General features: G+C 37.5%; 1 long non-coding RNA gene across 2 annotated transcripts in view; it reads left to right on the top strand.

The window, feature by feature from the left end:
* The window catches only part of LOC146655393 (uncharacterized), a 44,807-nt gene extending 29,633 nt beyond the window's left edge, over positions 1-15,174 (top strand). For both annotated transcript variants that reach the window (XR_014914298.1, XR_014914299.1), the window contains 2 exons: positions 7,389-7,608; positions 11,215-15,174. This is a non-coding gene — a long non-coding RNA (uncharacterized LOC146655393). The remainder of the gene's footprint in view (positions 1-7,388; positions 7,609-11,214) is intronic.
* Positions 15,175-15,374: the final 200 nt, after the last annotated feature.

Genomic DNA, 15,374 nt, shown 5'->3' with positions numbered 1-15,374 from the left:
TTGCTTCATCTGTCTTCCTCTTCTTTCCTTACTGCCTTTCTCCACTTCACTAACAGCTTTACTAGGTTTGCACACACCGCACAATAGCATCAGTGTTTTCTGTGTCTGTTTTTTGCCTCTGAATGATTTAGGTTCATTTCTGGCATGGACCGATGACCAACACTCAGCCCTCGCAACCCAAACACTGAAGTCATTTAATCTGTGCGACTTGCTGCACCACAAGCTTGTCTGATATATTAGCTATGCTGCATGCCTCATCCAATAAGGATTAGGTCCACTCAGTAAGTGTGTGAAATACACCGTAAGGGCAAAAACAACAGGTCGACTTGAAAAAAAATATATATACTGAACAGTTTTGTATCAAAAAAAGATTTACTTTGAAACAGGGCAGCAGTTTTACCTCAGCAAATAGCAAAATTACATTTAGTCTGCTACTGGTTGGTGACAGTGGCCATTGTATTAATGCTGGAAGCCAATTAGACAGATTTTTGATGATGGCGGTATCTTGCATTCTCTGGGGAGGTGAGTTGTTATGTGCACAGTAGCTGTAGCACATACACAGGAGCTGATGAGTGATTAGTCTGGATTTAAACACAAACACAGCTAAACCGTAGCTCTTCTCATTTTACCCTAAAACAATATTCAGCTTTCTGTCTTATCAACAGCTTCAACTGTGGCACACTAAATTGTAGAGTTACATTAATAATCAATAGAAAATATTATTATGCAGTTTTTCAGGCATGGCTGTATTTAAGTGGCTGCTGAGTTTATTAGAGAGTGGGAACGTGGCTGTGGTTAGGATAAGGCTGAAGGGTCAAGAGGTCAACAGTAGCATAAAGTGTTGTTTTGGCAGCATGAGGTGTTTTCCCAAAGTGAAAAGTAATAATGTTTAGCAATATAAACAGTGGAGGAACATGGTCTGAAATCGGGATGCAAAGATGTTACGCTGACAAAGTCGACTTTTTTTCTCTTTGCGGTGTAATTTTCTCAGTTTACTCCCTGGGTCATTTTCTTGGTGAATATGCCATATTTATGAATAATCAAAGAACAGTCTGTTTGCTCTCCTCAACTGAACCATCAGATCCAATGAGAAAAGTTTACTCTGAAAAGTTCAGTTACTGAGTCTAACAAAGGAGAAGTATAACGCGTTCATTAAAACAAAATAACCCCGGGCTCAGAGAATCAAAGCAATAAAGCAAACTGGATAAATAAATACATGAATGAAATGAAGATCATGGAATCGAGTCAGAGAAATGTTGAGGAGACCGCAAGAAACCCTTGAGATATGGAAACAAACCTGCAATATATAGACAAACGATTAGCGTACCATGTCATCAGTAAAGATGATTCATTGTTGTAGCGTTGCATCCTGAAGTGCACACATGTGTGCGCACATGCACAGTATATGTAAACAAGCATACAAACACAAGAGCAGAGTACAAGCCCAAACGGTCCAAGCACACAGACACATGCAGACTCCCACTATGGATTCTGTGAAGACAGCAGGGAAAATATCTGTGTTTTGAAAGTATTACCAGTCATATTTTCAAATTTCTTTCCCCCTGCTGTTATAATTTTCTTCCCTGTCAAACAAATCAAAACGCCAAGACCAAACGGAGGCTGAAGGAGCAGCTCAGATTTTCCACTGTCAGGTTCACAAATGCGTTTCTCTTACAAACAGGCTCTGTGCGAGGAGACATGACCTGTGTGTGTGTGTTTGTGGATCTGTGCGCTGTGTGTGTGTTAAGAGTGCCCTTGTGTTGATTTTCATGTCCGCGAAAACAGTACAGTTCATTCTGTTTAAACTGCATCTAAAACGCGTAAATATTACTCTTGCAAATAATCATCAAAGCATTATTTCGTAATTTAAAACTAATAATAATTTGATTTGGAAAGACAAATCACAAACACAACAAATTAAACAATTTACCTATTTCAACATATACTCTTTCAATGTAATGACATTTATTAAGCTGTTATTAGCTATTGTCAACATGTCATCGATAATACTGAGTTTAACAAGCTATGACTGATGCACAGTTTAATCCTGTGGGAGCCTTTGTATGATGTGGTAGAAATGTAGTTTAGACTTCATGACAAGTGATTGTGTCTGGGCCCCAGATGTTAAACCACTTCAATACCGAACCGGATCAGTTTTTATTCTGAAGTGCATTTTTCAGCCCGTTCGGTTACGTCAAGTAAATAATTTGAGTAAAATATTCAAGATACAGTTTATATAAATGTAAACAGAATGGAAAAAGTGAGTTATCCTGTAAATTACAACAATTGTAATTCACGTTAATGCAAGCGAAACTAAATCTATACTGCATTCATGCCTCTCTCCACAGCGTGTAGAGTAAAAACTCTGGATGATGAAGCAACAGTGCATTTCATTTCCCAAACAGGATGGCCGGGGTGATCTGCTGCCTTCTGGTTACATTTCCCCTCAGAGCGTCATCCGTCATCGGAGGGTCAGGGGTCGGGAGATTCATCAAAACAGTTTGTGCAGTGTGAGGTACACAAAGGAGCCTCTCAGGATTAGAGATGGCTTGCTGTGTTTATGGCTGTCTACATTAGGGTCTATCCCGTCATCACCCTACCCGGCTTGGTGTGAAGTCATCATCCATTCTGATGGGTTGACATGAAAAACCATCATATACACAACTCTCTTATTGCATTCCCTGTTTCTGCTGCTCTGCAAATATGAGAGTAGGAAATATTAATCGAGATCAAAATGATAGTTTCCAATGCCTTCATGGAATTTAATAGATGGAGGTTCAACCTGTGGCAAAAAATTATAGAAGCCTAGTGCGCATTCCTAAAAAGATGAACTTAAAAAAAGTTATTATTCTACAAAGCTCATGCATATCTTTTAAACTCCCTGAAGCAACATTTTTCCTTCTGTTTATAAGACTTTAAAGCTCTTTCAACTCCTCTGTCATTGGAAAAAGTACCAAAAAAAAAAAAGAAATTTACAGCTAAATATTTCTATTTGGGCTTTTCTGACATGATGAAATCGCCATAAACAAATGTTCAAATCCCACTTTAATACCATCAGCGGTTTAGGTTGTGTATTTCCTGTGGAATCAAAGGTAACGTGGCAGTGTTGCTCTTGTTTTCTTCTTTGGCCGAGATATGTAGTCACATGGCATTTATAAACACAGTACAACTGATGCCTATTATGTTTGACATGTGTTGATTGCTGGACAGCTAGCGTTGGAGAAGAACTCGCCGGAAGCATTTGAGTGTCCTATTTTTGCACATTATTTTATTTAACATGGTGTCTTTCCGAGTCTGTGCCAGAACGAGAGTTGCCAAAGCTATCTCCATGATAAATCTGGGACTTTGACACATATGCTGCCCAGCAGAGAAAAATCTTACATTGACAAAATGGAGTCCATATATCTCTCTGCCTAAAGAGCGTGCTGGCTCCATTAGCTGGTGTTTGGACACCTGCAGGGGCTCGGGACTCAACGAGGAGGGCTGTCAACGAGGGGCTTTGGTAAATCGAGAGATTATCCAAACAGTGGGACACTGGCTAATAAAAACAAGCCCCCCATTCACTGCATTAGTGCTGCATTAGCGCAGAGGGTATGGAGAATGGGGACCTGTGGGTCTGAGAGATGCACAGTCCAAAGCTGTTAAAGGGCTCTTCTGTAAATAATTAGTGATTTATTGCAGGTTGTATTTATTAGATTAGTGATTGGAGTGTTTCCTTGTTTGAAGGAAGTTCTGACATATATGTAGTTCTGACATATACATTTTTACTTTGTATTTAAATATTGGAAGGATGACATCATGCACTGTAGGTGAATTTAATAAACGCAAGATTAATTACTTTATTTAAGCAATTCTAAAATGGCTCATTAATAGTTAGAAAAGTGTAATGTGTATCTAGTACAATAAAGAACTTGCCAAATTAAATATTTACCACTTTTAAAAATGTCATTTATATCCCACAACATGGTTACAGAAGCTTGAAAAATATTTTTTTCAGACATGAAACCATTAGGATCGAGGTGCTTTAGATCATCATGTAATAAGAGGTGTAGTAAATATATATTATACAAATGCATGCGGTATTTTAAATAGTCACAAAATATTTCTATGTAGAATACAGAGGTGAAAGTGTAACTAGCTTGTTTAGTAGTCAGCAGAGTTTTCAGAGTGAGCATAACGTTCATCAGGAAGGCTTGAGAGTACAGTAAGCACAGTATATTCTCTGCAGCCGTACAGCAGCTTCACTCAGGGTGTGTACACCGGTCATGGGCATAAACTTCAGTTTCTGGCCATGACATTTATTAACTCCTACAAATACGACAGCTGGTGCTTTTTTCTCTCAAGGCACGGAAAATGAAATCATCTAATTTCCTTTGCATAACCTTAGTTTTTTGTGAAGTTCCTCAGGGTGAATTAACGGAAAAGTTTCAATGCATTAAATCATTTATTTACACAGTAAAATGCCCGTTTCCAGCAGTGACCAACACAGCGTAGGTGCTTTAACACACTGTAATCCATTTATACAGTCAGTTAATACATGGGCAAGGGGTTAAGGGTTTAATTTAAAGCAAATTAGATTGGTTAAAATAAATCAGCTTCATGTTTCTGACCATGTAGAGTTCTCACTTTCCTCATATTTAACTTTTATTTCTTTGGAGAACTTGTGCATAATATGAATTTTCTCTATAACACATACATAAATTATATCAATGTATTTGTTTATTTCAAGAATTGCAAATAATAACTTTGCATATATTGTATGAGAAGTTTTAATGCTAATAACTGTTAGCGAGACAGTGTAATGCCATTAGGGTATAATTGCTGGTCTCTGAGGTGGTAAGGACACTGCTGGCAATAACTCTCGCAGAGAGGGAATTTGCCTTTTATTAAAAACTGCTTTGGTGACTGGGAGTAAATTCATTTTCTGACTCTATTAGCACAGCAGATTGGGAATAAACTACTAAGGAGGAGCCACAAAATGCCTCAGGAAAATGTATTTGTGCATGCGAGTCTTGCTTTTTATCATAGCTCACAAATAAGTCTTCTCAGATTGACTGGTGTCATTTTCCTCAGCAGTGGCTTTCCTTTCACTGCAATGTGAAACCAGATAGCTTTTGTTTTGTGTTTTTTAAAGCTGAGATGATGACTGCAATATTTTCTTTTTCATTTTTATTTATTTAAACCAAATTCTAATCCTAATACGGGAGGTTTTAAAAGAAAGCTTAGTAAAAGGAAGGCGTCACCAAATTTCCGTATATAACGGTGTGACCTTCGATGATCCTTTATTATACACACATACATATACAGTCATTTAAATTGAGGGAAGCAGACAGACCTCGGCTCATCTTCTCCATCCTCCCATCCTGCTTGGATTAACACAAAGCTCATTTCAGCTTCCGTCCAACCACTCATCTCCCACCACTTTAGTGAGTTCTCTCCATCCACCAGCCTGTTTTTCCTTCAACCCATAATAATCCTCCCAAAAGCCTCTCTGTGTCTGTTTCCCAAGTCTTAGAGCAGAAACACAATGGCAGCGCAGCAGGATGTACAGGCGAGCAGAGGAGATCAGTCAGTTTGATAAATGCGGACACATCTGCGGGAGATTTTCACTGTAGATAAAATGAACTCTTACTGTTTTAAGCTGTTTTTTCTTTTCTTCCACATTTCCTGCCGCTGTGTGTTAAATATGTATCTGAACCGAGTTATTTTTTTGATGGTGTTGGGAATCGGGGTTGTTTGAGAATTACTAAACCTCCAAAATATTAAGAGAGAAACACATAGACAGGCCACAGTCTTGTTTCAGTCTTCCAGGAAACTGTGTTAAAGGCACTAACAGTGACCAGAATCAGTGGCTTCTAAAAACACGGATCTAGGAACTGAAACTTAGAGCACACTGCACTTCAACAACAGTTCCAGGTAGATGCCAACAAACTAAAAGCTAGACCTTTAACAAAACACTTCTTGCATTGAGATTGTTTTGTTATGGCTCTTGGAACTACTAAAGGTTACCCAGCCGTTTAACACAGACAACAGTCTACAATTCTTATCTCTAAAACATACGCCAGCTGCAAATGTGATATGGGAAAGAGGCATTACCATGCTTAATTTAACCTCATCAACGTGTCTGCTCTTTTTTTCCTCCCCCCCATCATTCCCTGTGACTGTACTGCGGAGGTGAATAATTTGTCAGTAATGCTGTGACAGTGGAGGTAGGAGCCTACTGGGGTTTAGGGACCAGACTGTGTGGTCCTATCGGGTTGCAGTATTGACCCGAAGTCTGACTTGTGAGATCAGAACGAGAACGAAATCCATAAAATGAAGGAAAAGCAGTCTCTGTGTGAGGGCAGAAATCTAAAAACATGAATCAATATATAAAAATCCTCAGCTATATTTGAGTGAATACAAAACAACAACATGTTACCTAATCAATTAATAAGAAGCAATAATTTGTTATTTCTAAATCTGTGTGCAACATGAGTCTGTTGAAGAAAAACAAACACCTAACAATTCTCAGATTACAATTTTTTGGTACTAGCAATTATTCTATCATAAATACTTCTGCATTATATGAAATCGAGACCACTTCTAACAGTTTTAAATGCTCTTCTTACAAAGGGAAGCTGGCAATAAACAAGACAGTTGGGCATTAATATTCATCAGCCAAATGAAAAGCCACTGAATCAGATTAAAAGTTCATCATTGTCCTGAAGGGATACTTCTTCGGAAGTAAATACAAAATGTAGACATCCTCCATATCCAACTGATATTCCAATTGCAATAAATTCCTTTTGATATTTTTAGGGTGATATATATTCTTAGTGTAATGCCATCAAATAGGTTTTATTATTTAGCTGAAAACAGAACTTGTTTCCACAACTTCACATTTAGTTTCAGAAGAGTTGGTGTATGTCTGATAGATGTATAGCACTGTAGCCCGATGTCCTTTAGATTTTTTATAACTGCTGCAAGAATGTGGTGCAAAATAGGTGATCACACACAATGAAACACGTACACATAACTTCTAACCTATGTGCAAAATACCTAGCGTGACAGAATTCTGGTTTCGTCAAAGTGGTGATGGACTCGCTCTGTTTTTCTGTAGACACTTGCTATCATTTGTGAGAGTCGAACTACACGTGCGAGGGACAGGTGACAGATTATATCTACTTGCTCCTTCCATTTCTTCAAATTCAGACTGTTTCTGATGTCTACTCGGGCAGGTTTTCCCCCTGCACTGGGTAAGCTCTTCTGGCTCATGTCAAAGTAGAGTTTCTGCAATATAATGTTTTACATTTTCGTTCGGAGACTTTAAATTGCCTCAAAAGGTTAAAAAAATTCAAAAAATGATTTCTACCTCACGTTTTTTTTTCTTCCTTTTTTGTGTTCAGGGGACAGGACTTTGTAAGGCGACTACTTTCCACATCGGGGGGCCAATCAGGAACAGATGGAAAAGGTGATGACCCCCCCCGGCATGCGAGAGCAACAGCGAAACTGCCACTCAAAATCCCAGCATGTGGACATGTGTGAGTGGAGATTTGTGTGTCAGAGGACGATGGGAGGTTGTGTTATGGCTCTGAGGGTGCTACAGCAAGAGGGGTCCCCATACGAGTGAGTGACACTCCTCTAACATCTGTTCCATGGAAAACACACGCTCTCTTCCTCACTCTCAGTTCTCCGCTAACGATCTCCTTGGCTCGGTCTCTGTTGTTTCACTGTGTCTCGTCTACACACACACACAGACACACACACACACAGAGTTAGATGATCTTTTCATTTTACAGTAAAGCCGAGAGGAATGGAGAAATTAGATTAGGGCAGAATAAGATACTCCATTTATGATGTGGCTCTTTGCAGGGTTCTCTGCATGGTTGACAGAGGAGGTTGCAGACGGCACTGATGCCTTCACCCTTTTCTTCTCCTTGCTCCCTCGCTGTTGTGTCCCCCCACCCCACCCACCTCCAGTTCCTTGCTTGGCGATCAGGTTTCTCTCCGTCCATCAGTGCAGAGGGAGAGGAGAAAAAAGGGGAGGAGGTGGGCTGTTCTGATCAATGGCAGGAAACCAGACGATGGGAAGGGAAGACGTGAAACAGATAGGCCCCATAACCTACCTACCTACCAGAATACCGCAATCACATCTCTCTCTCCATCTTTTTCTTGCTCCCTTCTGTGTTCCTATCTGTAATACACAAAAACGCACACCCACGCACACCCACGTAGCCCTGTGGAAAAACAGCCAAGACACTACACATACAAACATGCATCTGACCACAAACATGCTGCAAAAAAAAAAGAAACACACAGCAGCACGTAGCTTTAGACTGATATGCCAACATACATACACACACACACACAACAGGGTGAACGGCTTATATTTACCTGTGCCTTATGGGAACATTACTAATAATATACACAATTTGAATATACTTTACTTCCAGCCGTATGCAAATCTCAAACATATTGCTTACTTTCTCCAGGGGCCCATAAATTCCCACACACGGGCATGTGAGAGGCACACAAACACACACACAAACCCCAGTGAAGATATGTGTAATCAGGACAGAGAGACGGAGTGGCTGTCTGGTTCGACTTTATTAATTTGTGGTATTTTTATTACCGTTTATTGCCATCATTTTTATGGTGGACAACACCGCTGCTCACTCCTCGAGGCGCTCATTAGCTGAATAAGTATTTGACAGTTATTTAATTATGCAGTATTAGATCCTTACAGAGTTATGAAACCAACACTGATAATACAATGAGAATAATGGAGACTTTTATTATGTACCTATAATGCAACACTCATGCTACACATCTCACGGCTTCTTATGGCAAGGAATTAATGAAATTACATTTTAACAGATTTAATGTGAGATACAAGTTCAACTGTGATGCATTGAGTGAATTCCTGTATGTATACGTGAGTAAATGTATGTGTTTTTGATCTTTTTAGTGCAGACTGCTGAGCTTTCTTGCCACTACATCTAACTCTTAACTCCTGTCAAAACACAGAGCTTTAAATTGAATTAAGACCGCATGCTGCAGTCCCTGCTATGATCCCCCCAACTGGCGCTTTTAACACCATACACTTCTGCAGAACACACACACATATTGATTCAGACCTTTTACATGAATGTATACATAGGCATTGACACTAACACCAATATTAAATGTATACATATATTTGAATCAGTAATAACGAATGATTTTTGAGTGCTATATGTTGAGGCCAGATAAGCCTCAAAACTCGGTAACTGTAAAGACTTTATTTCAGTGTTCATAATCATGCCGATAGTTCTTGTCAGCTACAGTCCCAGGATTTTCAGTGCCCTTTTTAAGTGGTTAGTTAAATTGACCGGGACTCTCCCCCCTCCCAAAATATAGAAATAAAATAAAATTATTGAATAGTCTTGATCTTATTTTTTTTCAATTGACATATTTTGGTATGAAACCTTACCATATATCTAAAATACAAATTTTATTGCCATATTATCATCAATATATTCCAATGATTTTATATATGTATTCAAGAGAAAATCAAAGTATTAGTGTCAAATCAAAGTCGGGGTGCATTTTATTTTAATTACAGCTTAAATCATCTCACAGGCAACTAAAACCAATTCCTAATATGCAATAAGTAAAAGAATACCCCAAAAATGAAACGGCATACATATCAGGCAATAATTCACCACCACCCCCACTCAAAGCTCGTCTGTCTGCGTCTGTGTTTTGTCCACTGCAGTTTAGTTTATGTAACAAAAGTGCCGATGCTCTGTGTTTTATCCAAAGATTATACTCCAATTTGTTCTATGTGTTGGTGGCAGTTCAAGTTGCTCTATTAGAAATCATGCTAAAGCAATATTGTCTAAGTGAGATGGTCATTAATCATCAGGCTGACAAGAGCTCTGGACATTGTTGACGAGTAATGAGTGTGTTACTAACCTTTAATACATTTGGGCTGCTGTTAGTCAGCTGGATAATTAGTACACACTGACGATGGTACAAATGTATTCTGTGTGCCATCAATTCTGGTGATTATGTGTCATTACTGAATTGAGGGGTGGAATAAAAGGCAGGAGTTTTGTTTCAGTTTTACAGTGTAGACATTTGTTGGCTTCCACGTCTTCTGAGCAGATTTTGTACCAGCAGCTACTTTTCCCCCATTAATTTCCTGTTAAATTTAAACATTGCTTGTTTAAAGAAAACACTCACTGCAACATTTTACTTTTAAAATACTTTGGGAAAAAATAGTAACGTGAGAATACATTCTCACTCAACATTGTTTTATTACTCAGTACGTTATTTATGAAGGTTTGTATCAGCTACATAAATTTATGAATGAGCTGTTCTGGTCTGGCTCCCACAAATGAGACTTAAGTGGCGTGTGGGACATAACCTTTGCTTGGGGACCGTGCAGAAGGTTACTGCAGTGCGTGTGTGTGTATTTATGTGCACAGTGAGTATTGAGCAAAGGCCACTGCAATGCAACCCAACACCATCTCTTTGTCTGAGCCCCACAGGCTGCTAACCAGAGTGCCTCACTTTTTTCCACATTCAGCTCTTTAATAGTGTATACAATGTAAGTTTTAAATGGCCATAGCCTGGTAAAATTACATGAGCTTCATTTGCTTCTTTATGGTGGATAATTAAATAAAATCTAATTCGATTTTTATTCCTATCATTTAATTTAAATGTTTATATATTAATTTATCCGATGAGTTAATAGTAAATCTCGCTCAAAGTCAATTCAATGTTAATGCAAAGCAGAGCTTAAGGTGCTAAATATATTTTATCACTAACAATAAAATTCACAGGTTTAATGAGCTATACACAGTCCGTGAAAATAACAGGATATAAAGGTTAAGACCAGGAAACCTCTCACCTGTTTTGGTTTCTGCTCTGACATTTACAACGATTTTTAAACCACCTGTTGCTTGAGAGCAAAACAATAACAAAGTTATGAAATCAATAAATATAAATGGGGTGACGCACTGACACTGAAAGAATTGAAATACTGATAGTATGCCTTTTAATTTTCCCACACCGTAGCCAGGTTTGATTTACAATATTCGCCATAAAACATTGGTGTGCGCGGCCACTAGTGTGTATGCACATGTGTTTCTATCCCTTTAGAGACATGATAATTGTTTGTTGTGATATTGTAATGAAACCCTCAGGCCCTCTTAAGCTAATCAGCCTCTCTCTCTCTCTTTGCAGATAGATCAGTTGTCAAGGCCGTGGGCAGGACAGCACGGTGAAGCACAGCGTCTGCCTTTTGGCCTTCGGCTTGCGTGGCACACATTCCCTGCCATTCTTGCCTAACACATCAGCATGCAGTCTGCTTATCAATCAGTCAGTCAGCTCCTTCATTCCAACCCCCAGCTGCTGTTTCTTGTCGCGCTGGAGGTGATGATACATGCGCAACATTTTAGGGCAATGCAGCTCAACTTTGCTGCCAACAGTTATACCGATGATATCTGAAGGGATTTAAAAAATGATGTGCATGTCGGTTGGAGTAAAAATTGCAACTTGGAATGTACATTAACTCTAGTTAACACTTTTTTAATATACACCTCTGTGTGGTATTTTGGTGTAAAGAAAAACCAAAACAATTATGAATCGAAGCAATAAATGATTATTTATTTTTTAATTCAAACAAACAGCTTCGGTTTTTCATGTTGTGACAGAAAAAAAGCCAGAAAATGGGTAAAAAAGTTGAACACAAATTATTAAATATTGACAATAAGAGTTACAGTGTTTCTAATATAACAAATTAAAAATTGAGTTTCACATTATATATTTGTTTGAAGGCCATTTTGATCTTTCTTTTCTTTCTTCCTATCAGTACCAGAGTATACAAAACAAATGGAATTTTCTTTTTTTTCCATTAAAAAAAAGAAAATTCCATGAAAAACGTCCATCCACCCATTCTCTTCCGCTTATCCTTATCAGGGTCTCGTTATAGGTTATAAGTTATACGCTGTTGTTCATATCTATGCACAAACTAACCTTTTGTTATTTTCAGGAAATGACTGCTTGTCCAGGATGCTGGAGGCATCCCTCGCAAATTTTACATATTTAGTACATTTGTTTTTGCTTCTGCATTTGTTTGCATGCAACAGTTTTTTATAGAGTATAATGGAGACATTCAGTTTTATATGTCTGCCACAGACTACGTGCCTGATCTTGAACAGACAAACAAAAATGAAACTGTGACAACACAACGACAATAAGAGATAAAACTCTTAAAACACCTTTTACATGTTTAATGCAATCAGAGTATATAAATGTACATATGTAAATAATATACTAGAATGAACATGAAGTCTGGATGGAAAACCTTTAACATTTGATCTTCATGGAATGGCAGAGGGGCCTTGTTGACTACCACCGTGATCAACTGGATGAATGGATGTTAACTCAATTGAACAGAACAAAGCCTAACCAATCAGTGAACACTAATCCTGAGCTAATGTTCTGCTGCCATGCTGGCTACAGTAGCACTCAATACTGACACTGCTTTTATATTATTGTTATTGATTAATTAATTGTGAAATATCATAATTTAGCACTGATTTGACATCAACTAAGGGGAAATATTGCAGTGGTTGTCTTTTTTCTGATTCTGTTGAGTGAGGTTTTCTGATCAGTCTAGCTTATTACTGTGCAGAACTATATAGCCTTTTCTGCAGAGTTATTGTTTAATTTTGTGTGAATTTAGAACTTTAAAATTATATGACCTTGCCAGCAGTAATAAGTGTTCACCACTTGTCCTTGATATCAAGCTGATGTGTCATAATAAATGTCTCAATATTTTATACATTTTGTCTGCTTCCTGAATACAAGCCTGGTCATGTAATACTCCAAACCGAGACAATGGTAATGGCAATATGGGCACCGGTGAAAGGAAATGTTTTGAGTTGAATGATCCAGACTCAGAAAAGATGTGTGCATTAGCACTGAAGATCATATATAGGCTGGGGTTAGTAGATAGAGTATTTTACTGTAAATACTACTAATTTAAACTTTGTTCATTGGTACATATGTTATACCAACATTCAGCTCAAAATAAATGAATTTTATTGGAAATGGACCAATTTTTTTAAGTCTAATTACAGCTGCAACCATATGGATCACCATAGGCTTTAACATTTGAGTGTGTGAGTGTGTGAATGTGTGTGTGAATGGGTGGATGACTGGATATGTAAAGTGCTTTGGGGTCCTTAGGGACTAGTAAAGCGCTATATAAATACAGGCCATTTACCATTACCATTTATATGGACAAAATTACTTGGTCACACCTTTGAATTATCTAGGTGTTTTCAGTTCAATTCCATTGCCACATTTGCATAAAGTAAAAGCCACACAGTCTGCTTTAACAAACATTTGTAAAAGAATGGATGATACTCAAAAAGGATGCCACTGGTACACCAACTACGTTTGTATAATCTTTTCCCTTCTAGATATTTCATGATGAACTGTAAGTGGTATTATTGGAAAGTGGAAGCATTTAGGAACCACAGGAACTCACAAAGTGACAGACCATGTGATGTTTTACAGTGTGGGACTTCGTGACATGGGTTTCCATGGTAGAGCAGTTCTTGTAGATGTCATGTGTAGGTTGCCCTGTGCTTTTGTTCACAAACTCTGTTTTTTTGTTGTTGTTTTTTTTACAAAATTTAACCAGATTAAACTTTGACGCCTTTGATGACTGTTTACAATATTTTCTTACATATATTAGAAAAATAAATATTTATTTCATTAAACATGAGCCTGCTGTTGTTGGCTGAAGGTTTAAAACTTCCCTTTATAATTAAATAAAATTTTTTAGACACTATTTTGGAGGTAAAAGCAAACATTTTAGCACCCATGTTGAAGATGAACTCGTACACTCTTAGTTCAGTGTGTTAGCTTATTTGATAGTCGATTCAATATTTTTTAATCAACTACTAAACACCATAGCCCCACAGCTGAGGTTGAAGAGTCATTAGTTTTGCAGGTGTTTAGTCATAAATCAAATGTTGACCTGAGGGTACTGCTAAAAGTATTGCAGTTTATCTTCTGGTAATAATGACTGTCTCTAGAAAACTTTTGTCATTAGTTTGAACACTTAGTTATAACCCTCCTGAAAGGAATCCAAGCATGTTTTAATGCTCTCTCTGTGTTTGTCAGGAGTGAGCCATGTCTGCAGTTTCAGCTCAAGTCACTGCACGAAAAAAGCAAAAGTTGTAAAGAAGAGAACAGAGTAAAACATTATCATGTTAAAACAGCACAAAAGAATAACAGAAACAAAAGAAGAAATAAGATAAAGACTGATTTCATGATAATAATCTTACTGGGGTGACTCACCTGCTCTCGGCTGTAAATTTTGGCAATCTTTTTTCGTGAAGTGGTCATGGATTAATTCCTCCAGCCAGTTAAGCATTCTTAAGCCGATGCCGATTTCATCTCATTTTTCTGCAACTTATTATACACATTTATCCATTTGTTCTCATCTCTTAAAATAGAAGGCTGCAGATGACTCAAGGCTTTCACGCTGTGCTGCCACATGTCTACTCCACGGATGACAGTTCCTGACATGTACATCTGAGAATCTAAGATTTGATCCTTTGCTCTCTGAAGATTCGTGAATCTTGGAAGAATTCTATCTGCCGCATTCCTGATCGGGGCTTCGGCTACATGCTAGATAGGGCGTAAACAGCAATTTGTTATAAAGATATACCAAGTATGTCTTCAGGAAGAACCAGCAGGCTTAGAGCTGCAATAGTATGGAGGTCAGAAAGTTTGGTTTGTTGTTGTTTAATTCCAAAACAATTGTTTATTTTTGGGACTACTGTGTGTAATATGATTTTAATCTAAGAGTCTCATGAATTATCTATTTTCTTGCAGTATTTACATTACATTAATCTGTCCTTTAAAACTGTTTATTATGTAAATTCTTATGTATTTTGTGATTTTAAATAAGGTGTTTAGGTGCATTTTTTTATTGTTTCACATATTTTAGTATATATGGCACTGAAATTTCTTTTTGACATCAATTTCTATAAATCAAATGGAAACATTTTTTAATTCTAGAGGTTTTAGTGCTTTCAGTATGACATAAATCACAAATTGTCAAATGTAGTAAGATCATTCCCTGTTCAGATCAGTAAACCTGCCTATATAAAATTCATAAACATTCAGTTATTGTATTCTAGATATTGAAATTAATCGAATTTAAAATTTCCAGTTGATTTTTGCTTAGTAATTGTTAACCCTTTAAAAAATTATGACATATGACAGCCATTACTCTCATATTGTACAATATAAAAAAAATTAGAAGCTATTTTTGTAAAGAATGAACTAAGCTGTAAAAGTGAAATTACATTTCAGATGTG

This window comes from Rhamphochromis longiceps, linkage group LG13 (genome assembly GCF_057381845.1).
Source record: "Rhamphochromis longiceps isolate RC_006_pf linkage group LG13, R_longiceps_female_GT1.1, whole genome shotgun sequence".
Classification (NCBI taxonomy): domain Eukaryota; kingdom Metazoa; phylum Chordata; class Actinopteri; order Cichliformes; family Cichlidae; genus Rhamphochromis; species Rhamphochromis longiceps.
The sequence above is the reverse complement of the archived record's forward strand: the minus strand, read 5'-3'. Positions and strand labels throughout refer to the sequence as shown.